The sequence below is a fragment of the Stenella coeruleoalba genome, assembly GCF_951394435.1.
Source record: "Stenella coeruleoalba genome assembly, chromosome: 2".
Taxonomy (NCBI): Eukaryota; Metazoa; Chordata; class Mammalia; order Artiodactyla; family Delphinidae; genus Stenella; species Stenella coeruleoalba.
In genome coordinates this window covers 37,806,227-37,833,463 of record NC_137147.1, presented here as the reverse complement: position 1 = coordinate 37,833,463, position 27,237 = coordinate 37,806,227, and the positions used below count along the sequence as shown (strand labels likewise).

The 27,237-nt window shown below is 39.7% G+C and overlaps 1 protein-coding gene across 5 annotated transcripts in view; it reads right to left on the bottom strand.

Moving 5' to 3' along the window:
• KCNH5 (potassium voltage-gated channel subfamily H member 5) overlaps positions 1 to 27,237 on the bottom strand; it is a gene marked incomplete at both ends in the record, with an annotated part of 574,893 nt that overhangs the window by 378,287 nt on the left and 169,369 nt on the right. The gene's annotated exons all lie outside the window — the stretch shown is intronic.

Here is a 27,237-nt window from a genome sequence, read left to right as displayed (position 1 = left end):
GAGCCAAGTTCAGGACATTGGTCCACAGGAGACCTCCCAGCTCCACATAACATCAAAGAGTGAAAATCTCCCAGATATCTCCATCTCAACGTCAAGACCCAGCTCCACTCAACGAACAGCAAGCTACAGTGCAGGACACCCTATGCCAAACAACTAGCAAGACAGGAACACAACCCCATCCATTAGCAGAGAGGCTGCCTAAAATCATAATAAGGCCACAGACACCCCAGAACACACCACCAGATGTGGACCTGCCCACCAGAAAGACAAGATCCAGCCTCATCCACCAGAACACAGGCACTAGTCCCCTCCACCAGGAAGCCTACACAACCCACTGAAACAACCTTAGCCACTAGGGACAAACACCAAAAACAACAAAAACTACAAACCTGCAGCCTGCAAAAAGGAGACCACAAACACAGTAAGATAAGCAAAATGAGAAGACAGAGAAACACACAAAAGATGAAGAAGCAAGGCAAAAACCCACGAGACCTAACAAATGAAGAGGAAATAGGCAGTCAACCTGAAAAAGAATTCAGAATAATGATAGTAAACATGATCCAAACTCTTGGAAATAGAATGGAGAAAATACAAGAAACGTTTAACAAGGACATAGAAAAACTAAAGAGCAAACAAACAGACGTGAACAACACAATAAATGAAATTAAAAATACTCTAGAAGGGATCAATAGAATAACTGAGGCAGAAAAACGAATAAGGGAGCTGGAAGATAAAACAGTGGAAAAAAATACTGCAGAGCAGACTAAAGAAAAAAAAATGAAAAGAATTGAGGACAGTCTCAGAGACCACTGGGACAACATTAAATGCACCAACATTCGAACTATAGGGGTCCCAGAAGAAGAAGAGAAAAAGAAAGGGACTGAGAAAATATTTGAAGATTATAGTTAAAAACTTCCCTAATATGGGAAAGGAAATAGTTAATCAAGCCCAGGAAGCACAGAGAGTCACATACAGGATAAATCCAAGGAGAAACACGCCAAGACACATATTAATCAAACTATCAAAAATAAAATACAAAGAAACATTAAAAGCAGCAACAGAAAAACAAAAAATAACACACAAAGGAATCCCCATGAGGTTATAACAGCTGGTCTTTCAGCAGAAACTCTGAAAGCCAAAGGGAGTGGCAGGACATATTTAAAGTGATGAAGGAGAGAAACCTACAACCAAGATTACTCTACCCAGCAAGGATCTCATTCAGATTTGATGGAGAAATTAAAACCTTTACAGACAAGCAAAAGCTGAGAGAGTTCAGCACCACCAAACCAGCTTTAAAACAAACACTAATGGAACTTCTCTAGGCAGGAAAAACAAGAGAAGGAAAAGACCTACAATAAAAAACCCAAAACAATTAAGAAAATGGTAATAGGAACATACATATCGATAATTACCTTAAATGTAAATGGATTAAATGTGCCACCAAAAGACATAGACTGGCTGAATGGATACAAAAACAAGACCCGTACATAGGCTGTCTACAAGAGACCCACTTCAGACCTAGGGACACATACAGACGGAAAGTGAGGGGATGGAAAAACATATTCCATGCAAATGGAAATCAAAACAAAGCTGGAGTAGCAATTCTCATATCAGACAAAATAGACTTTAAAATAAAGACTATTAGAAGAGACAAAGAAGGACACTACATAATGATCAAGGGATCAACCCAAGAAGAAGATATAACAATTGTAAATATTTATGCACCCAACATAGGAGCACCTCAATACATAAGGCAAATACTAACAGCTAAAAAAGGGGAAATCAACAGTAACACAATCATAGTAGGGGACTTTAACACCCCACGTTCACCAATGGACAGAGCATCCAAAATGAAAATAAATACAGAAACACAAACTTTAAATGATACAATAAACAAGATGGACTTAATTGATATTTATAGGACATTCCATCCAAAACCAACAGAATACACATTCTTCTCAAGTGCTCATGGAACATTCTCCAGGATAGATCATATCTTGGGTCACAAATCAAGCCTTCATAAATTTAAAAAAATTGAAATCATATCAAGTATCTTTTCCTACCACAACGCTATAAGACTGGATATCAGTTACAGGAAAAAATCTGTAAGAAATACAAACACATGGAGGCTAAACAACACACTACTTAATAACTAAGAAATCACTGAAGTAATCAAACAGGAAATCAAAAAATACCTAGAAACAAATGACAATGAAAATATGATGACCCAAAACCTATGGGATGCAGCAAAAGCAGTTCTAAGAGGGAAGTTTACAGCAATACAATCCTACCCTAAGAAACAAACATTTCAAACAACCTAACCTGACACCTAAAGCAATTAGAGAAAGAAGAACAAAAAAACCCCGAAGTTACCAGAAGGAAAGAAATCATAAAGATCAGATCAGAAAGAAATGAAGAAAACGATAGCAAAGATCAATAAAGCTAAAAGCTGGTTCTTTGACAAGAAAAACAAAATTGAAAAACCATTAGCCAGACTTATCAAGAAAAAAGGGAGAAGACTGAAATCAATAGAATTAGAAATGAAAAAGTAGAAGTAACAACTGACACTGCAGAAATACAAAGGATCATGAGAAATTACTATAAGCAACTATATGGCAATAAAATGGACAACCTGGAAGAAATAGACAAATTCTTAGAAATGAACAACCTGCTGAGACTGCACCAGGAAGAAACAGAAAATATGAACAGACCAATCACAAGCACTGAAATTGAAACTGATTAAAAATCTTCCAACAAACAAAAGCCCAGGACCAGATGGCTTCACAGCGAATTCTATCAAACATTTAGAGAAGAGCTAACACCTATCCTTCTCAAACTCTTCCAAAATATAGCAGAGGGAGGAACACTGCCAAACTCATTCTACGAGGCCACCATCACTCTGATACCAAGACCAGACAAAGAAAGAAAACTACAGGCCAATATCACTGATGAACATAGATGCAAAAATCCTCCACAAAATACTAGCAAACAGAATCCAACAGCACATTAAAAGGATCATACACCATGATCAAGTGGGGTTCATCCCAGGAATGCAAGGATTCTTCAATATACGCAAATCAATCAACGTGATACACCATATTAACAAACAGAAGGAGAAAAATCATATGATTATCTCAATAGATGCAGAGAAAGCTTTCAACAAAATTCAACATCCATTTATGAAAAAACCCCTCCAGAAAGTAGGCATAGAGGGAACTTTCCTCAACATAATGATGGCCATATATGGCAAACCCACAGCCAACATTATCCTCAACGGTGAAAAACTGAAACCATTTCCTCTAAGATCAGGAAAAAGACAACGTTGCCCACTCTCACCACTGTTATTCAACATAGTTTTGGAAGTTTCAGCCACAGCAATCAGAGAAGAAAAAGAAATAAAAGGAATCCAAATTGGAAAAGAAGAAGTAAAGCAGTCAGTGTTTGCAGATGACATGATACTATACATAGAGAATCCTAAAGATGCTACCAGAAAACTACTAGAGCTAATCAATGAATTTGGTAAAGTACAAGGATACAAATAATGAACAGAAATCTCTGGCATTCCTATACACTAATGATGAAAAATCTGAAAGTGAAATTAAGAAAACACTCCCATTTACCATTGCAACAAAAAGAATAAAGTATCTAGGAATAAACCTACCTAAGGAGACAAAAGACCTCTATGCAGAAAATTATAAGACACTGATGAAAGAAATTAAAGATGATACAAATAGATGAAGAGATATACCATGTTCTTGGATTGGAAGAATCAAAATTGTGAAAATGACTCTACTACCGAAAGCAATCTACAGATTCAATGCAATCCGTATCAAACTACCACTGGCATTTTTCACAGAACTAGAACAAAAATTTTCACAATTTGTATGGAAACACAAAAGACCCCGAATAGCCAAAGCTATCTTGAGAACGAAAAACGGAGCTGGAGGAATCAGGCTCCCTGACTTCAGACTATACTACAAAGCTACAGTAATCAAGACAGTATAGTACTGGCACAAAAACAGAAAGATAGATCAATGAAACAGGATAAAAGCCCAGAGATAAACCCACGCACATATGGTCACCTTATCTTTGATAAAGGACGCAAGAATATACAGTGGAGAAAAGACAGCCTCTTCAATAAGTGTTGCTGGGAAAACTGGACAGCTACGTGTAGAAGAATGAAATTAGAACACTCCCTAACACCGTACACAAAAATAAAATCAAAATGGATTAAAGACCTATATGTAAGGACAGACACCATCAAACTCTTAGAGGAACACATAGGCAGAACACTCTATGACATAAATCACAGCAGGATCCTTTTTGACCCACCTCCTATAGAAATGGAAATAAAAACAAAAATAAACAAATGGCACCTAATGAAACTTAAAAGCTTTTGCACAGCAAAGGAAACCATAAACAAGACCAAAAGACAGCCCTCAGAATGGGAGAAAATATTTGCAAATGAAGCAACTGACAAAGGATTAATCTCCAAAATTTACAAGCAACTCATGCAACTCAATATCAAAAAAACAAACAACCCAATCCAAAAACGGGCAGAAGACCTAAATAGACATTTCTCCAAAGAAGATATACAGATTGCCAAGAAACTCATGAAAGAATGCTCAACATCATTAATCATTAGAGAAATGCAAATCAAATCTACAATGAGATATCATCTCACACAGGTCAGAAAGGCCATCATCAAAATATCTACAAACAATAAATGCTGGAGAGGGTGTGGAGAAAAGGGAACCCTCTTGCACTGTTGGTGGGAATGTAAATTGATACAGCCACTATGGAGAAGAGTATGGAGGTCCTTAAAAAACTAAAAATAGAACTACCATACGACCCAGCGATCCAACTATTGGGCATATACACTGAGAAAAGCATAATTCAGAAAGAGTCATGTACCAGAATGTTCATTGCAGCTCTATTTACAATAGCCAGGACATGGAAGCAACCTAAGTGTCCATCAATAGATGAATGGATAAAGAAGATGTGGTTCATATATACAATGGAATATTACTCAGCCATAAAAAGAAACAAAAGTAAGTTATTTGTAGTGAGGTGGATGGACCTAGAGACTGAGTGAAGTAAGTAGGTCTCTTTCTGACTTACTTCACTCAGACAGAGTGAAGTAAGTCAGAAAGAGAAAAACAAATACCGTATGCTAACACATATATATGGAATCTAAAAAAAAGAAAAAAAAAATGGTCAGAAGAACCTAGGGGCAAGACGGGAATAAAGATGCAGACCTACTAGAGAATGGACTTGAGGATACGGGGAGGGGGAAGGGTAAGCTGGGACAAAGTGAGAGAGTGGCATGGACATATATACACTACCAAACATAAAACAGATAGGTCGGGCTTCCCTGGTGGCGCAGTGGTTGAGAGTCCGCCTGCCGATGCAGGGGACACGGGTTCATGTCCCGGTCCGGGAAGATCCCACATGCTGTGGAGCAGCTGGGCCTGTGAGCCATGGCCGCTGAGCCTGCGCGTCCGGAGCCTGTGCTCTGCAACGCGAGGGGCCACAACAGTGAGAAGCCCGCATACCGCAAAAAAACAAACAAACAAAAAAACAACAGGTCGTGGGAAGCAGCTGCATAGCACAGGGAGATCAGCTCAGTGCTTTGTGACCACCTAGAGGGGTGGGATAGGGAGGGTGGGAGGGAGGGATATGCAAGAGGGAAGAGATATGGGGACATATGTATAACTGATTCACTTTGTTATAAAGTGGAAATTAACATACCATTGTAAAGCAATTATACTCCAATAAAGATGTTAAAAAAATTACATGAAAGGAAAAAAAATGTATAGGGTATAGAAACCTGATTTCATATCAATGAGATGTATGTGTGTATAGAGTGCACAAATAAAGAAATAAATAAATAAGGTCACTTCAAAAACAAAAAAACTCTTTCCATATATCCTGAGCTGCTCACAGGGATCTTAGAGATCACTTAATTCACTCTTTTGTTTTACATGTGGGGAAACTTAAAGGAGTTAAAGTAGAACTTCTGATTCCTGACTCTGAGAGTTGAGAAGACATGGACACCATTGTTCTGGTAATGAAAAAATACAAGCACAGAGCCAGGATAATTCCTTATTGGAGTCACTGCAAGTATTGAGGGGTTTTCTAATTTTTTATCCAGATATTAGTACTGCTGATTCAATTTTACTACTGCAGTTGTTCCATTGACCATAGAAGAAAACCCACTTAAATCTCATAATCTACTGTTAATTCTTATGTTGCACATGGATGGATGGATGGATGGATGGATGGATGGATGGATGGATAAATCAATGGATGGATAGATGGATCAATGGATCTACCCCTCTGTCTATATATAAGCATATATAATTTCCCCTGCATAGGAAGTTATTATACTTTACATGATCAGTTTCTCCACATTCAAGCAAAGGTAGATTTTTAATAATTTTTGAAGCCACATATTGCCCGGGTTATTTTACCTATATGCCACATTACTAATTTAGAGCCATAAGAAAAGCCTGCATTTTCCAAGTCTCCATTCAATTGGGGAATTAAAATCTTCTTCTGTATCAAATCTGAGTCATCGGGACTTCCCTGGTGGCGCAGTGGTTAGGAATCCGCCTGCCAATGCAGGGGACATGGGTTCGAGCACTGATCCTGGAAGATCCCACATGCCATGGAGCAACAAAGCCCGTGCACCACAACTACTGAGCCTGTGCTCTAGAGCCCATGAGCTACAACTACTGAGCCCGCGTGCCACAACTACTGAAGCCTGCGTGCCTAGAGCCCGTGCTCCACAACAAGAGAAGCCACCGCAATGAGAAGCCAGTGCACCACAATGAAGAGTAGCCCCCTCTCGCCACAACTAGAGAAAGCCCGCACGCAGCAATGAAGACCCAATGTAGCCAAAAATAAATAAATTTATTTTTTAAAAATATGAGTCATCATGAAAAGGCCTAATCCTCCCATTGTTCAGCACTCACGATTCCTATTCCTTCCAAGAGGGATGGAAGTGTGAATCACTATCAGTACTGGGTCCTGAGTGCTGATTTCTAAACCTGTCTGTAACCAGACCACTGGCTTCATCTCAGGCTGATTAAATTAACTTTACGTCTTTTAGGTCCCATAGTGATTCAAAGTCCCACCAGCAGGACAGCACTGGCACTGAATTTCATGGTAACTTAGAGTTTTCTAAATTCCAGTTTTCTAAATTCTTTGCATTCATTAGCAATGATACCCTTGCACTAGATGTCAGCAGAGGGAAACACCCAAAGGCAAGATCTCTGCATCCAAAGTTATGTGCGGGGGTCATGTCCATGCCGACTCAACAGTGCAGGCAAATGCTAGACCATGCCATGTTTAGGTTCTGTAACTGTGGTCTCTACATACACCGGGATTCCAAGATACTTCAAATCTTTACTTGCAAGTTGGCAGACTATCATTAAATACACACACACATTAAATTCATGCACACTGTGATAATTCACTATAATTGGATGGTTTCTTTAAAACATTCTTACCTCCACCTGGTATAGTAGAAAGATCATAAACTTCAGAGTCTGACATCCAATCCAAGTTCTGTCATATACTAGTTTGTTTACTATTATGTCAGAATATGTTGCTCTCTTTTCCTCATTTTTTTCATTTGTATAAGGACAATAATATATTTCCTCATAATAATACTCTATGGATTAAATAAGATAATGCAGGTAATATACCCAGCACCGCACCCAGGACCTAGTACTCAATGAATGTAAGTCCCCTTCGTCAAAGAAGAACAGAAGGCACCATTAAGGTAACAAAGGTAGGCCAACAACTCACATTTCAAAAATTACTGAAGACTATATGCAGGCAAAAACATACAGCAAGTGCCTGGAAAATGATATCGAATATTTAGAAATTCAGAATAAAATGATCTAAAATCAAAATACCCCCTGGCTGTCTTCCTAGGAAAATGAATTATAACTTTCAATTTGCGGCATATCTTTCTTAGGAATTTATCTCTTTGAGACATTTCGCTTTAAGGCATGGATTTAAAGAGTTCATATTTCATCAACTTGAAAGTGGTAGCATAAGGACCTCTTAAATCCAAATGGGAACACTTGGAAATTTCTGCAAAAAATTTTTACAGATAGATCAAATAAAGATGTTCTACAAAGTCACAATATTGAAGATAAAAGACAAATATGTAAGAGTGTGACATGTTTCATTTTCCAGTTAAGTACGACATTTTGGGGGATCATATAACTATTAGTCCAGGCAGTGTCTCCAGGCTACTGTGAATCTTGCTGCACACAGGCCCGGAGTGCTTAAACCTGGTCAGAGAGATGGGTCTCCATCATTGCAAAAGAGCATTGTTATAAGTTCTAGAGGTCCAGAAACTTAATTCATAGAACAAGTTTTTGAAAACCATCTAAAATGGGTAAGGTCAATTGAATAAAACAAAGCAACTAATACTGATATAGACATCTTTTAAAGATGTCTAAACCTTTGTCCTACAAACAAATTCAAGGAGTGAACCAAATTTAACCTTCTGGGCAGATGAGTGACTTAAGTCTTTGGTGTGCTTGCTTTATACAATGATCACAGAAAAGGGCATATATGCTACATGGGGAACCGCTTGAACCACACAAACCATGAATGCAGAACCCAAAGATATGGTAAAATGTCGGTTTGCAAATCTATCAGAGGACATAATGGCTTAAGCCCAAGCAGGAGTCTTGATGATAGATCAAGTCAAATAAACTGAATACGTTTCTTAAAAGGCAACAGAAAAAAAAAAAAAAAGGCAACAGATTGTTAGCATGAAGGTCACTTATGAAGAAAGACGTTTTCACAGGTAAAATACACACTAAAGGATGGATACAACAGAGACAGGTCGTAGGGTATGTGGGGTAGCGCTGAAGTTTCTCTTCCCTCAGACCATTCATTGGTGGGATATACTCCTGAGAAATAAAAAGGAAGGTAACTGTAGAAGCTCAAACTAGAAATAAGGACTTTTACCACTGTGTATTTTGATTCAAAGATTCCTCTGGGTTGAGGCAGACATGCTCCAAAACTCAGAATATGAAAGAGTAAATGATACAAACCTGTTTCTCACATGGTGGTAATTATTATCTTATAAATAACTGAAACAACTAATAACTGTATTTTGTATCATGCTTTAACAACGTTCACATTTATAGTCTCTTTTGTCTTCAAAAAACGCCATGTGTTGTGTCACATTATACAGATGAAGAAATGAAAGTACAAGATATTAATTAACCTGACCAAGACAACACAGAGAGTAAATGGCCCAGCTAACACTTAATGTTTTCTCTAGTCTCACAAATTCACTTGAATGACACAGATATAGCATATGTAATAATCTCATTTTGAAATATCCTAGGATAAAAATAAAATCACAAATATAAACACAAAAGTGCAACAAAAGTACAGAGATTATCAGTTCTTTGGAGAAAAGCGGCCATGTTAAGCCAGCACAGAACAATTATTATTACTCATTAAGGGAAAATAATCACTCTCTGAGAATACTTAATTTACTGTAATATTAATAAAGCTTTAGAAAACCCAAAGGATTGTTTATTGCGTGGAAGCAGTGTGGATCACCCACCACCACGGAAACATTGGGGAGTGTGATTTTTCCTGGTTGTATGACTTTTTTTTTTTTAATTCATTGTCTTTGTTTGGCCCAGTAATTACATTTTGAAGTTCCGTAGTACAAGGAAGCTGATGTAGCAAGTAAGCTGAATTGAATAGGTTTTTCACTGTTTCTCATAAAGGCATGATTTGCAGTTATAATGTTTTCCTTCACACAGTGCCTTCAGATGATCAAATCCTCCTCAAGAAAGGAAACAAATTCAGCTAAATTGCCAGCATTCTTCACCTCCTGAGACAGCTTATTTGCATGTTGTGATGAAGGCTCTTAATATCTGTTATTCCATCTTGTATCTAGAATACTTAACTGTGATCTGAAAATAAAAAGACATCTCTGCGTTGATGATTCTGATGATACCCAGCCTGTAGAGTTTAGTGATAAGCGTGACACTTTGCCATTTTCTCAAATTATACTTTGGGTCAATTTGCAAGTACTTTTTAAAATATGCATTTAACAAGTTATAAAATACCTCTCCAATACACAGAATGAGCACCTAATGGAGTTTCTCCTTATCTGAAATCAATGTCACCCTCCCTTCCTACCTAATCTGTGTAACCAAGGTTCCACAATACTGAGTAGACTCATTCAGATTCAAAAGACCTGTTAAAAAATTAAACTTTCTAATAGGCTGAGTATATCAGAGCAGAATCAGAGATGCAAAAACAGAACATTTCCAAAGGGAGTTGTGGGAAAAGATGACACATGTAGAACTGAGCCTTCTCATCCTTGAACTGAGACTTGGAAATGCCCAGAAGAAGTTAACAGAACTCAGAAGATCAAAAATCATAAGAAACCTCTGTGAAGACAGAATTTAGGACCCAGAGGTGCAGGAAATGGCTGTCCAGGGCAGAAGAGGGCCGGGCACCACGGACAGAAAACAGGCTGTGGGAAACTGTTTTACCTCCTGACATGCTCTGTATGATAAATTAGTAGGGCCAACCTGTAATTAGCCAACTGAAGTGGGGATCCAATAACCACAGGACAGTCCAGTCCCTCCTCCCACCTCCATCCACCCCTAATGCCTGGTAGTGACAACTGTGGGAAGCACCTGTTAGAAAAGTGCCCAAGACAAAGTTACAAGAGGTGCCCCGAGGGACAGGATGGATTGAGATAGGGTCAGGTAGAAGGGAGCATCCCTCCTCTGTCAGCCAAGTGAGCACAGGAAATGCTGCCTGGACCAAGAAGACCAAGGAAATTTCTCTTTGCTGCTAAGCGCCCATCTTTGCATTTCCTTTCCTCTTTGCTCTCTGCTAGCAATCCCTACCCTACCACCTGGCTTCAATTCTTACATCATTCCAATGCCAGTTGAGAGACGGAAGAACAGATGATAACGAAGGTTAAAAAGGAGGGAAGAGGGACTTCCCTGGTGGCTCAGTGGTTAAGAATCTGCCTGCCAATGCAGGGGACACGGTTCTATCCCTGGTCCGGAAAGATCCCACATGTCACGGAGCAACTAAGCCCGCGCGCCACAACTACTGAGGCTGCGCTCTAGAGCCTGCGAGCCACAACTACTGAAGCCCGCATGCCTAGAGCCCGTGCTCCGCAACAAGAGAAGCCACTGCAATGAGAAGCCTGAGCCCCGCAACGAAGAGAAGTCCCCACTCGCCACAACTAGAGAAAGCCCACGTGCAGGAACGAAGACCCAACGCACCCCCCCAAAAATAAAAAATTTAGATTCTTAAAAAGGAGGAAAGAGGCAAGAGGAGAAATGGGTAAGCCACCTCCATGCTTCCTCCTGCCTCAGCTTTAGTGCATCCTGAAGTTTCATTATAAAAACTCAATCTGCTGACATTAATATAAGGTACTGTGTATTGCATACCTATCACATATCAGGCTCAGTGCCACTTGCTTGACAAATATTATATAATTCAGTACATTCTGGGGCAAGGATCATTGCCCCTTATTCATAGGCGAGGAGTCAAACTTTTTTTACAAGTCTTAAAATTTATCCATAGTCATATAGGTTTTATATATTTTCAGATCCAAGATTCAAATCCAGGACAGGATGGCTCCAAAGATAATTTTCTAATTTCTAAAATTCCCTTTGAAAATGCCAAACAAGCTGGCATCTACAGCCAGGTGTAACTCAGATGACCTTAGAGATTAGGAAGGCACTTCTCAATGCCCAGGCAGTGGAAACGGGCTACCTTGCCCATCCTCACCAGGGATTCTCCCTAAGTGAGGCAGGACAGAAAGAGAGAAAGTAAAAGAGGTTGCTTTTGTCTTTTCTAGACATGCTTTCTCTGTCCTTCAAGTTCTGTGTCAGAGAAAGAACACGACCCTTTTTCTTTGGTCTCTACCCAAAACGCAAGGCATGAAGTTTGAGTACCATGTACTGCGTGGCAAACAAAATTTGAACATTAAATATTCCCTAAAGACTTGATGCTTCCCAAGTTCTCCTCCCTCAGGAATCCTCTGAAACTCAATTCCCATCTTTAATCTGCAGAACACTTCAGCTCTCTGCTCCCTGTGGATTGGCTTGGGCATTGCTGCTTTTCTAAGATTCATTCATGTGCTCAATAATGGACCAGCTTCTCCGAGTTCCCTGATTTGCGTGTCCAGAAGAACAGGACAACAGCCCATTTTCCTCTCTTTTCTTTCCCTCTCCCCTATCAGCTCCCAGATAGAGGTTTATTTCTCTCACCTGTGTAAATTATTCTACCTACTTCAAAAGTCAGATGCTGTTCATTGTAGTTTGGAGTTTTTTTTAACTGACTCTTACTAACATTAATTAAGGAATTACTCATAACCTACTAATAATTTAATTACACAGAAAACACCTGTCTTCAAATGGAGGTAGCAAGAGGCATTGTTACTAATTCTCTAGGGGCACTGGCAGGCCAAAACTGTTCTTAGGTTATAACATTTTAGAGAAAAGGTATTATATTTATACTAGACCACACTATTAATATACTCTTAAGTTAATATTTTCCCACAAAATCTTTAGCAATAACAAATAAGTAACAAAGAGACTGGTCTATGTTTTAGCCACATGGAATGAGAGACGTTCCAGAACTTCCAATTAGTGCATCGCAGGCAGTGGGATGGCCCCGGATGTGAGGTGAGCTCAGAAGTGCAGCTGAAAACTGCCCAGACCCACACTGGTAGGTTACAAAGGAAACCAGGGAATGGCAATGAGCTCCTCTGACAGAGACTGGGGAGAGCAGAGCATAGGGCAAGGCCTTGGGGTGCCCCATCTCACCAATGCAGGAAGAGCTAAGAATATTTCTACTATTTTTTTTAAAAGCATTTACGTGGTTCCTGAAACTAAGATCCATGTTTTACATAAGTTCAGCCTTCATGGCTGCTGAACTTTTTATCTGATTTCTGTTTTCCTCCAAATGATATTCTTGGAACATCTTCTGAAATCTCAGAGGTAAAAGATAAAGGCAAGCCAGAACCTCCAGTATTTGTTAAAATGTTTTGTGTAATCCATCCCGGTTTATTTGACTCCAGGACGGGCTGATTTTAATCCTCATATGCAGTCCATTCTGACGCTCTGCCCACAAAGATAAGAGGAGTAAAGCTTTTACAATAATGCAATATTATATCTGGAAAGGATTCCACAAATCCTCCTGGAAGATTGGTACGAAAAAATCCAGTTTAGCAAAAGCTTTAAACACACGCACACACGTGCAACTGCAAGATATAGTGTACCTCCAATCTGGGAAGCTCACAGTTAACAGGCATCAATAGACCTGTATTCTGAAATACACGCGTCAATAGACCTGTATTCTGAAAAAACACACCACTTCAGAATGCAAGTCTTAATTCTGCAGTTTTTTAAAATAGACACTGGACTAGTTATTAAATGAGTGGTAAGATCTTTAGACTTTCTTTTTTTCCTCCTGTTTGCTCTGAATCTCAGACTATGAAAATAAAACTTTTTTGTTTTACCTTAGGAATCTTCCAATATTTTCTAGCAAAATAACTAGCTTTGACAAACAATTTTGCTTTTCCTTCTCCTTTACAAAGTATTACCATGATTTCAGAGTAAATTCAAATTTTTTTCTAATTTTAAGCTTGCTGCTTTATGCTTAGAGTATTACCCAGGTTTAATGGAGAATTAATAAACAAACAAACACAAAAATCAGTCTAATGGTTTGCCAACCAGCAGCAGTACAGATAAAAGCAGTTTGCTTCCCCTGGGCAGATTTTGACCAACATTACACAATAACCTGATCTTGTAAAGCAAAGTGATCAGCCTCCCCCAAAGCAGCCACCCAAACTACCTGCTCAGGCTATTAATCTATTTTCATTACCTACATTTTAATTCTACTTTGTGTGTGCCCCTAGTTGTTTTGGGGTTGATACAGGTTCAGGCAATGGGATGTAGCAGTATAGTCATGTGTACCGAAAGAGAAGTGCTAGAGGCATGTGTGTGGAGCTGACAGGTAGACCTTGCATTGAGTTAGAGCTAGAAAGTTATATAAAGAAAAATTTTTGAATAAAATTCTGTCTTACCACCTTTGGGGAGAGCACTGCTTTTATTCTACAGTGTCTTCCTTCATAAAACCAAATATCACTTGGTAACATAGTTTATCTGTTTTAAATCTGAATCTTTATTTGTTGGATTTCATGGAATGACTCTCATTTACTCACAAATTCTGTCTTCATCTATTCCTGATTGCACCACATGCTCTATGAAAATCTCAGTCCTTTCTTCTTCTGCACAGACAACAAATGCACTTGCATATGCACAAAAGCTTTGTCTATGCCCATCATTCTTCACCCACCTTCCCTGGAACATCTTTATTTCCCACATTTCCTGCCTTTAAAGCCCTCAGGCCTCACGTTCCACCTCATAATGTAGTTATTAGTTTGCACGTCTCATTTCCTGACCAGATGATCATCTCAAAAGTCAGAACCAAGTCTGGCCTCATTTTTTATCACCCAGAGCTTACATAATAGGTTCTCAATAATTATTTGTTGAATTTGAACGAACATTTTTCTTTCGTTTTCATCTAAGCCTCCTCTGACACCATCCAAGCAAATCGAGTTATAGCACAAAATCTAAATACCTTGTGTCGTATGCAAGACTGGCCATATACTTGTCCCTTTATCAGCCTTATCTCTCCCATTCACCCAGAACTATGTGCCAACCCATATACATTTTAAGCTATATTGATTAAATAACAATGTACCATATTATTTTTTAATACATCTTTATTGAGTATAATTGCTTCCCAATGCTGTGTTAGTTCCTGTTGTATAACAAAGTGAATCAACCATATGTATACACATATCCCCATATCCCCTCCCTCTTGAGCCTCCCTCCCACCCTCCCTACCCCACCCCTCTAGGTGGTCACAAAGCACAGAGCTGATCTCCCTGTGCTATGCATCTGCTTCTCACTAGCTATCTATTTTACGTTCGGTAGTGTATATATGTCGATGTTACTTTCATTTCACCCCAGCTTCCCCTCCCCACCAGTGACTAATTATACTCAATGTTAGTTTCCTTTTCTAATTTTTAGTTCCCCAAACCAATACTACCTTATATTTCTGTGCTTTCATACATTATCCTCCTTCTTAGAATACTCCCTACGCTGACCCCTTGTCTACCAACTCCTACCTATTCCAATGACTCTAAATTTACATCTCTACTCCCAGATTCTCTAACTCCCCAAACCACACATCTAACTGCCTTGTTCATCTCCACCAAGAGATATGAGGAGTCTATGGCATTGGTCCAGTTGAAATACTATATTGGTAGCAGTGAAGATGGGCAAAAGAAGTAGTTTGAGATATATTTTAAGAGTTGTGTCTATGACATGGAGATGCGGGTTACTTCGCATTGTTGGACGTCTACCAGGATGAGGCTGAGAGCATGAGTTCACTTTCCTGTTAACTTTGCTCCTATTTATTGTTAAAGATCTCCTGGCCAAAGACCTATAAGCAGACATCTTGCAATCCCATGTGTTTAGTTGTCAGACTCCTTTTTGGAGATCCAGACTTACATCTCTAACTTATTTCTTAAAATTTCCACTTAAATGTCTCACAGCTATCTCATATTTAACATGTCCGAAAATGAATTCTTGTATCTTATGCCTCAATCTTATACCTCAATCTGCTCTTTCTCTAGCGTTCCTTATCTAGAAAGCTGGGCTGTTCTCCACCTAGTGCCAGAAACTTGGGAGTCACCTTTGACAATGGTCTCTCCCTTAGCGCCCAGATCCAAATGATCATCATGTCCTGATGATTCTACCACTAAATTATAACTTGAAGTCACATATTTTTCTCCATTTCTATGGTGACCACCCTAGTTCAAACCAATTTCATCTCTACCTGGTCTAGTGTAAATAGTTGCCCTTTCTGCCCCTATTCTAAACTTTCTTCAGTGCTTCTGCAGAGGCTAGCATGTCATTTTAAAACTTCAAATCTGATCATGTCTCCTTCATTTTATATTCTTCAATGTTTTCTACCTGCATAATTTGGTTCCTGCCTATCTTTCTGTGTCCCACAATACTCTTCCCCCCTACTCACTCAGCTCCAGACACACTAAGTTTCTCTCTGTTTTTACAACACTCCATGACATCAGCTCCATACCTGTGCTCTTCTCTACTGTAGCCTAAGCACCTGGGCCATGCTTGGCACATACATGTTCAATTCACATTTATTAAATGTATAAAATAATGAATGAAGAGAAAAACAAATACTGTATGCTAACACATATATATGGAATCAAAAAAAAAATGGTTATGAAGAACCTAGGGGCAGGATGGGAATAAAGACGCAGACCTACTAGAGAACAGACTTGAGGACACGGGGAGGGCGAAGGGTAAGCTGTGACAAAGGGACAGAGTGGCATGGACATATATACACTATCAAACGTAAAATGGATAGCTAGTGGGACGCAGCCGCATAGCACAGGGAGATCGGCTCGGTGCTTTGTGACCACCTAGAGGGGTGGGATAGGGAGGGTGGGAGGGAGGGAGATGCAAGAGGGAAGAGATATGGGGATATATGTATATGTATAACTGATTCACTTTGTTATAAAGCAGAAACTAACACACCATTGTAAAGCAATTATACTCCAATAAAGACGTTAAAAAATAAAATAAAATAAAATAATGAATGGGTTCTGAGGATCATCACCTTTATGCCAGAAGAGTGGTTGAACCTATTACGATCCTTTTAGCTACAAGTAATGGAGGATCCAACTAACAGAGGTCTAAATATTAAAATTTTTATTATGTCACACAACTAGAAAACCAAGGAAAAGGCAGCTTTGAGTCAGTTTTGGACCAATTATTTCAGCTTCAGAATAACATCTTAAAGCCTCTGGGTTCTTTTCTTCTCTCTGCTCTGCGTGCCTACCATGCAGGAACAGGACCATCCCCTGATGGTCACAAGATAGCTAGAGCATTTTGGATATCACAGGTAGATGACAACATCCAGCTAACAATTGAAGTGTTTTCCTCCATTCAGCTCTTTTTATTAATGAGAAAAGCACCTAAATCTCTCTCAAACCAACTCCTTTCCATCCTACCCCCTGTACACTACCCATACCATTTCTTGGCCAGGTTTTTTGTAATAAATCCCATGGTAGTACATCTTCCCCCGATAGTCAATCCCCTCTCCCACAACCACAATGATATTTCTAAAACAAAGCTCCAAACAGTTTTTATCCACAGCTATGGAAAGTTCAACACCTCAGGGGGCCCTGAAAGCCCCACCATGATTTGGCTCTCATTAACTCTCCAGCCTAATTTCTAAGCCTTTCCCACTCATGGGGAGAGGTAGTCTTAACTTACAGATGTAGTGCCCAGGCTTTGAAATCAGACTGCCTGAGTTTGAATCTTGGCTCTGTCACTTCCTGAGTTATTTGAACAAGGAATTTAACTTCTATGTGCCTCTGTCTTCCCATCTGCAAAATGGAGACCATACTATTCCCTAAAAATTAAGTGAGGTAATATATGTAAAGTACATGGAACAGTACCTGGCCCGACACTAGTTCCCATCTCATGGACAAGCCACCCCAAATTTCTTTGAACCTGATGTTTTTGTTCCTGTCTCTGTGCATCTTCCTCAAATCCCTTTTCTTATTTTATTTGCCAGGCAAAGTCCTCACTGTTCAAAAGCCACTCAAGAGCCCCAGCTTGTGAGGACTACATTAAGCTTTCAGATTCGTTATCAACTACTTCTTCTACTCTCTGGGCTAGAGGAAGTTTAGTTTTTCTATTTGCACCTGTCTTCCCCATCAAGCAATCTCCTACTCATTCTTTGTGACTTCTAGTGTACTCTTAAAACTTCAGAAACAAACTCTAGATTCTTCATTCCAATAAAAAAGAGACTGAAAATTTGTAGAAAACTTAGACTTCAGAAGTGACATAAAGGAATTCTTCATCATTCGTTTAGTCAGCAAGCATTTATTGAGCATCTATTACAGGCACTACACTAAGGGCCAGGATCACAAAGATTAGTAATACAAGAGTTCACAGTCTGAAGTACAGACCAGCTTGGTCAATGGAAATTGCTGTGATTATGTAAATGTTGTATAATTTCTTTTACCAAATATGGTAACAATTAGCCAGATGCAGCTATGGAGCACATGGAATATGACTCATGCAACTGATGAAATGAATATTTAATTTGACTTAGTTCTAATTAATTTAAACAGCCACAAGTGACTAGTGACTACCCTATTGGACGATACAATCTAGACCATTACCTAAAAAAATAATTACCAGGTGACCAAGACTGTTGAAGAGATACGTATAAAGTAATATAGGAGCAAAGAGAAGCGAGTGACCAATTGTCTATGGAGTTGAGAAAAGCTTCCAATATTGGGTCACAAAGAATGAGTAGAAGATTGCTTGATGGGGAAGAGTAGTGTGAATGGAAAACCAAACGTTCTCCAATCCAGATAGAAACTAAAGAAATAGGTGACAAGTCACCTGAAGGCTTAATGAAGCCCTCACAAGCTGGGGCTTTTTTTCATTAAATGCTTTCTTTAAGACGTATATACCATTTGGTTGGTTTTTTAATCTTCAGTGAGACGGAAGGGGCACAATTTAGAGGCAATGGAGAAGAATGAATGAAGATGAGTGAATTATGCTCTGCATAAAATGTGAAATCTTATATTTTGAGATAAGTGACTTCACAAATTAAAATGTAGTTGAGAATATTCTTCCATCTGTGAATTTATACTATACTAAACTAATTTCTGAGAATTTATATGTGTCTATAGTGTTTTAGTGTTGTGTGTGTATTTGAGAGAGAGAAACTTTTATCAATATTACTCAAAAAGGAATATAAAGAGCACATCTGCACTCATCTTAACAGAGAGATTTGAAAGGGAAAGGACTAGACTCCAGACTGAAGTCCTTTCAAAAGCCATCCTACACTGTCTCCCTAGAGCCCCTAAGGCATATCTTTACACTACATTACTCAAACTTTGAGAAATGTACTACTGGGCAAAAGAGATAGATCCAGAAGCCACGCTTGGCCCTGTGGAACAGGGTTCCAAAAGATGAGCAGAGATTCACCCTGAGGACGTTAGAAGAGAAGGTAAACCTGAGGACACAAAAATAAAGTTAGGAAATGTTACAGGGGAGTGACAATGGCCCACAAAGTGGCTGACAATGGTTTAGGCTCTTGGATACATTGCTATAGAACCATGGGAAAGGTAGCACTTCGAATAAACTTTTAAATGTCTTCCATTTATATAATCCTTGTTGTTCATACAACTTAGCACAGTGAAGTCCTTAAAGAAAATGAGGAGGAACACGAAGAGAAGTGAGCCCTGCCAAGTGTCTACTACCTCTACCTTCTCCACAACCCTCTCCACAGTGGCCCTTAACACAGGAACAACACTGTCTTAAAGGTACTATGGCCTTTTTGTTGTTGGATTTAACTCTAGCAATGACAGCCATGTCTAGCGGTAGAATGAAGAGTGGTGGGTGGGAAGACAAGACTCAGAAGAGCAGTGATCCAGTGAAGGAGGGGGAGAAGACCCAAGACTCTTCCCTCCTCTAGCTTGTACACACACACACACACATGCACGCACACACATGCACACACAACTACACAAAGACATTAGAGGCTGATGACTCTCAAGGGATGAAAAATGCGAATATTTTAACAACAGTGAGAAATACATTCCAGTGAGCTTATATGCAACTTACTGTATAATAGTTAAGAACTATGCATAACTCTATACCATAATACTTGTTTGAGTCAACTTGAAGAAGTGAAAGTCTTAATTATAGGTGATTTGTAAGGATATACAAGGACGTTACTTTTTAGTAAGTTGAACACACCTAGTGACTGACACAACTCAGCCAAGTGGAGGCCCTCAGGATCTGCATTAACGGTTAGCTAATTAGCAACATCAGCAAACAAAACCATTTACAAATGTTCAGGGAAAGTACTTCAAAATTCGTGCTTCCACCTTCCTGTTTGACTATTCATTTAGTAATCTCTGTTCTTCATGAATGGTAAACAGGTAGGTAAACTCCAAACCAGCCCTTTGTTCAAATAAGCATAACTTAAGAAAACCACAGACAAAGTAAAGAATATTATCAAAGTGTGTCAGTGAACCTGGTGCAAGGCAGATTCCATTTGAGCGTAAGAGGCAGGCAGAAGCTGGAATCGGGGTCTAGTGATGCTCTGTTGACTCTTACAAGTAAAGCAAGTTCTCTGATATTTCTTTCCAACATAAACTAACTCTAGTCTAGAAGTCAAGTAAAACAAGTCCTTTGTTTCTTTTCAGTATAAACTAACGCTAGTCTAGAAGAAAAGTAAAGCAAGTTCTCTCATGTTTCTTTCCAACATAAACTAACTCTAGTCTAGAAGTCAAGAATATAACTTCCTTCCCCTTTAGGCTCCAGCCATGGTTTACTAGTAACTGCTTAACAACTGGCTCTCTAAGTGTAATTCTGACTTGAATTTTGGTTGATGTTTTGGTTACTGTTAGTGAGAAAGATGAATATGAAACAGTTAAGATGTATGTTGAAACTTCACCAGTTCGCCAATTATGTGAACAAACTCTGCTGAACCAGATAATAATTTCCTAATACTGAAAGAATATTTTTTCTTCTTTTGTGCTATTCACAATGAAACAGCTAAAAACATCACAAACTTAAGTTTAATCTGCATTATTAGCCTTTCCTCCACCACTTTCTTAGGTCTAGATAGACAATCAACAAAATAATAACTCAAGCCTTAATTTGTAGTGTTTGCTGATTTCCATGGGGTAAATATTCCCACCATGGCCCCTTCCAGCTACCAACATGATGTCATTGAATTCAGAATTGGGAAGAGATACACAGTAGCATGCTGTTATCTAATTTTCATCACACAGATAAAATAAATACAAGTAACCTCAATAGCACAGGGATAATTACAGAGTAAAATAATTAAGAAGTAAGTTTTTTCCTTGGTTTTTAATATAATTTATTTCATTGTAAGTTTACATAATTTACTTTTTAATGATGACTGTGCTTAACAGCCATCTTGCAAAATTCCTGAAAATTTAACAACCAACTCTTAGGAGACAGTAGAGCAGCCTCCAGCATACCACTGGTCCTTCCATGGCCTAAATATGTAAAATACAATTCTGAACACGAGTAACATGCAATCTACTAGTATCCTTCAATATGTATGTGTGAGCTTCAGAGACTTCAGAAAACAGAGCACTGTAGCAAAGAGACACAAGGCCAAAAAAAAATATATAGAGAATATTTATAAAAATGAAAAAATACAGGAATAGATACAAAGCACTGAGTATGTTAGAAAGGGTTGTTGCATTAAGGACTTCACAGATGAGACTTTTAGTTACCCATCCAGTACCTATTCTGCTTATAGATTAGCCTGCCAGTCACCTATCAATTACCCATTCTCCTCTCCCTTCTTTTTTTTAATTAATTTATTTATTTTAGGCTGCGTTGGGTCTTCATTGCTGGGCGCGGGCTTCCTCTAGTTGCGGCAAGCAGGGGCTGCTCATCGTTGCTGTGAGTGAGCTTCTCACTGCAGTGGCTTCTCTTGTTGCAGAGCACGGGCTCTAGGCACACAGGTTTCAGTAGTTGTGGCTTGCGTGCTCTAGAGCGCAGGCTCAATAGATGTGGCGCACGGGCTTAGTTGCTCCGCGGCATGTGGGATCTTCCCGGACCAGGGCTTGAACCTGTGTCTCCTGCATTGGCAGGTGGATTCTTAATCACTGTGCCACCAGGGAAGCCCTAGCCTCTCCCTTCTTACTAAAAGAACACTGTTATTCTTTGTAGCACCCATGTGCCCAATTACGAAATTATACGATCCAGCCTCCTTTTAAGCTAGCAGTGGCCATGTGACAGTTTGAGCCAATGAGAAGTAAGTGGAAGTCACTCAGCAGGGCTTCCAAGAAGGCTTTCTTTCTTTTTTTTTTTTTTTTGCGGTACGCGGGCCTCTCACTGTTGTGGCCTCTCCCGTTGCGGAGCACAGGCTCCGGACGCGCAGGCTCAACAGCCATGGCTCACGGGCCCAGCCGCTCTGCGGCATGTGGGATCTTCCCGGAACGGGGCCCGAACCCGTTTCCCCTGCATCGTTAGGCGGACTCTCAACCACTGCACCACCAGGGAAGCCCCAAGAAGGCTTTTTTAAACAATTCACTTAGCTGGCACATGGTGTTTGTTCCTCAGTCTTTTTCTCCTCCATCTGGAATTCTGTAGCAAGGCCCTGAGACCCTGAAGACTGAGAACCATGCTTGAGATATTTGGGCAGAAAGATAGAAGTCAGGTCCCTGATGACAACCTAGACCACCCTGCCATCCCTATCCTGCCTACCTCCAACTTTTCATTACATGAGGAAAACAGAAAACATAACTAGATTAAGCTACTCTCGCTTGGCTTTTCTGCTACATGCAGCCAAACTTAAAAAGTCTAATTAATAAGGGATCAACATGAGAGGACTGGGAAAAATTGTCAAATGAGAACATGATAAAGCTCAGTCATCAGCATCACCATTCCAGTTTAAAATGCATCTGAAAGAGTCCTTCATTAATTCTCACTCAACCTCCCACTAGACAAGTACAAGGACCAGAAAGAGAAAACTAGGGCTGACTGTTAATGTATCCTAAGAATTTGGAAGGAATTTCAACTAACTGTGAGGCCATTAAAGTAGGAATGAAAAATAACTGGTGACCTATGGGTCATCCTTTGCTACCAGAACGTAGGTAACAAGATGACCAAAAAGAAAGTAGAGAGACAATCCATCCCTCTGCCACTATATCAGCCAGTGCTTCTTTGTTTCCAAATGACAGAAATTCAACTCAGATTAGCATAAAAATTCAGGCAGTTAGTAAGACTCAGCTCCTCTTCATGTTTTGACTCTGCCTTTTCTCAAAAAGGCTGAATTGAATGGATTTCAGGCTCTATGTGGTGGCCCTACCAGCTCCAAGATCATATTCTCCTGGGCTCAGATGCAAAAAGAAAGAGCATCTATCTCTTTCTCAGCCTGGGAAAATTATGTCTCACTGGCTCTGCCCAGGTCACACCCCACCTTTGAATGAATCACTGTGGCTATGGAAATATGCAGCGCTCTCTGATTGGCCGTGCCCGAGCCACCTGTCTCCTCCTTAGATGCAGAGAAGGACACCTTTTAAAAACACAGGGACTGAGTGGAACCGCATCACATATTGTCATTTTCTACCTGCAGGGTGGGTGAGGACACACAAAGCTACACACTTTCTGAAAGGATTTAATTATCTGAGACAGCATCACTTTGGGAAAATGTGCTCTAGGGGAACACCTGCTTCCCTACTCCCACCCCATTATCAGCTCTGGGGAAGAGAGAAAGAGTATTCTCTCAAAGAAAAATTGAATTTGATACCAAAAGATGGGAGAATGCATAAAAAGAGGGCAAAAACAATACCTATTATACTTACTGTTGCCCTCAGGTTAGAAATTCCATGTTTGCACTAACGGAAAATTGAGTAAGTCTCTCTCCTGTGGTGGCAATTCATTCTGAAATACCCCTCCCCAGATTGCTCAAACAGTACAACATCTGTTTTTACACACACCAGGAGGCTGCAACTTCAAGGAACCAACTAACTAGGAAGGGGGAAAGGAACATGAGGTACAGTCCTCAGTGTAGAACCTTGGAGGGAGGAAGCGAATGGAAGAGCACTGGATGAAGTCGGTGCTGGGGATCATGATTTTTCATGTGCCACAATGATTCATGGAATCAGAAGCAGTGGAAATACAATAAGATCCTACCTCAACCAGGCAGTTGCCACACCACATGAACGCCGTCCAGACCCTAGGAAGTGAATTGGGAGCAGTTCGGTCAAGAACAAGAAGATGGAGATATATTTATCAAGTGTAAAGAACAAAAAAGTAAGCCAGGGACACATACCAATTACAGACAAAGACTTAAGTAGCAAAGAGAGGAATTTACGTTGACAGAAGGAACAAACCACCATAAATTTTGTTTTTTTTTTTTTGTTTTTGCGGTACGTGGGCCTCTCACTGTTATGGCCTCTCCCGTTGCGGATCACAGGCTCCGGACGCACAGGCTCAGCAGCCATGGCTCACGGGCCCAGCCGCTCCGCGGCAAGTGGGATCTTCCCAGACCGAGGCACGAACCCGTGTCCCCTGCATCAGCAGGCAGACTCTCAATCACTGCGCCACCAGGGAAGCCCCACCATAAATTTTTATATCAACTAAGTAAAGCAAAAACTATTACAAATAAAAAGAAAAAATGATCAAAATGTAATTTCAGATTGACAATAACAAAAATAAAATCACTACATGTCAAAATTTATCAGTAATGTAGTGTAAATATATTAGAGAATTGTTTTAGTTATTCATTCAGCAAAGGAACAAACTACCCCAGGACAAAGACTTTAAAATTAGTTCTCTCTCACCTTCCTTTTATTATCCTAATCAGCAACTTACTTGAAACTGAATAGCCTTGAATGGTTCTGTGCTTTCACAAGGGTGTTTGTTCTACTTACTGTATTCTTTATTTTTCTTCTCCACTTCCCTCTAGTCTATATTCTACCTGCCACCTATCCAATTACTTACTTAATATGACATCCTATTGACCTATTGTGTTTACTCAAATATATTTTTTAAGGGGAACTGATACATAAGAAAATATAGGGACTTCTCTGGTGGTCCAGTGGTTAAGACTTGGCCTTCCAATGCAGGGGGTGCAGGTTCAATCCCTGGTTGGGGAGCTAAGATCCCACATGCCTCGCCGCCAATAAAACCAAAACATAAAACAGAAGCAATATTGTAACAAATTCAATAAAGACTTTGAAAATGGTCCACATCAAAAAAAAAATCTATAAAAAAAATGAAAATATAAGATAAGGATCAAAGAAAGGACCATGTCCTTGGAATTAGAGCACAGGATGAGAAATGCCATAAGAGGCAGATATAGGAGATACTCTGGTTTGATATGGCTGCCGCAATGAAGTACTGCAGACTGGGTAGCTTAAACAACAGAAATGTATTGTCTCACAGTTGTGGAAGCCAGAAGTCTGAGATCAAGGCGTCGGCAGGGTTGGTTCCTTCTGAGGGCCATGATTCTCTCCTTGGCTTGTAGATGGCTGTCTTCTGCCCATGTGTTTTCACATCATCTTCCTACTGTGCATGACTGTCTCTGTGTCCAAATTTCCCCTTTTTATAAGGATACCAGTCATATTGGATTAGGGCCCACCCTAATGACCTCATTTTAACCTGATTACCTCTTTCAAGACTGTATCTCCAAAAAGTTCACATTCTGTATCACTAGGATTCCAGTATATCTTTTTTCATTTTTTGGAGCGTGGGGAGAGACACAATTGAACCCATAACAGGAGGGATGAGTCTTTCTGAGAACGGACCAGAATAGAATTGGCACCACCTGCTGTCCAGTGAGTGAAGTTTATATCTCTTTAATAAGCCATCTAAAATCACTGCACTTTAGGAAACTCTTTCCTCCATGTTTTTTGCTTTATCACCCCTTAATTCATATCACCCACCTCCCCTCCTCCCATAAGCCAACTGGATCTATACTTTCCTATCTCCTACTGAATTTTTTGTAACTTAATAAATAAAACACATTTCTTCTTAATAAAACAAAAGTTACCATACACAGGCACAAGAGTGGTATAAAGCCCTTCACACCTGGTCCCCGAATAGCTCTAATCTACAAATGGACCCAATGAGTCCCTCTCAGGCTCTGAATCCAATCTTGATAATACGCAGTGAATGTAAGAGTCTGGCTTTTAGCTATACTTCTGGTTCCATACTAATAGAAAACTTCAATTTGTCAGTAATTGATTTCCTAACTTGTGACCCAGGCTCCCAGTGACTGAATCCTTACCCTTTCTTCTTCTTACTCCTTATCTAAGTTCCTAATTTCTGGACCAGCATCTCTGGCTAGATTCTTGTTTTCCCCTTTAAGAGTAGGATTTACAATTTCTGAACTCTCTGCCTGCTATCTCAGTATGACCAAGAAATTGTATTCTTGTCCTGGATTTTACTCTCCTTAGAGTCAGGTCACTGATTGGGTTGTCAAAGTTTTATAATGTTAACACCTATCGCCTTGAAAAATTGTTGGTCCTGTCTCCACCTGGATATCATGGTACTTGCATACAGTAAGTATACAGCAAATGTTTGTGTTTCTTGAATAGATATTAATTGGTGTTGGATATTTAACATTTGTTAATGTCACTTCTTCCTTACCAGACCAAGGACCAATACCCCAAAAGTACATCTTCTTTCAAACACACATGACTATCTTTCCATCCTTGAAAAGTCTTGCTTTGTTCCCATGTACAAATCCCTGATCTTTATGGGAGTAAATGAGTCTCTACAGACTCAAATTCAGGACTTGCTCAGACTAGGATCAAATCAAGTTATGTCAGCCCTGGTCAGACACTGACCCCACCACATGCATTATGGCTCCATATTATAAGTAGAAATTGCTCAGTCCTAAAATAAAGAAATGATCAAACATCCTCCAGTTAGCCCTAATATCTCCTTCTCTTCAAATAGATCTAGACCTATGATGACAGAATCACTCTAATAAAGTTCAAGGAGCCTGTACAGAAAAGGGTTAACTCGGGCCTGGTTGCTCAAACCCCTGCACATTCTAAAGAAAGGCCGGATCTCAAGAGGACTGGCCCTTGGCCAACTCCTAGGAGACAACCTCTGAGCCCTTGGAATATCCTGCTTGATACGGGTTTTATATCCCTGAGGCCTTGGGGCAAGATTGTATCAGTTTGACCAGATGATTTATGCTAATAATGTGCCCCATGGTGAATGCCTGTTTTTGGATGCATGAGGTCCTGGGCCATGTTCTACCAGGTTGATCTCTGGGGGGTTGAATAGTGTGTAGCTAAGGTTAATCATGTGGGTGCTGCATGCTTACAAGAACAACCTGAAACCTTTTAAAGCTACAAACCCTGAATACCAAGGCTCAGGTAAGCTCCCCTTGTTGGCAACACTTGGTACATGTTGTCACACATCATTGCTGGGAGAATTAAGCACGTTCACGTGACTCCACTGGGAGAAGAGACCTGTAAGCTTACATCTGGTTCCTCCTGGACTTCACGCATTCACCTTTTACCTTTGCTAATTTTAATCTGTATCCTTTCACCGTAATAAACTATAA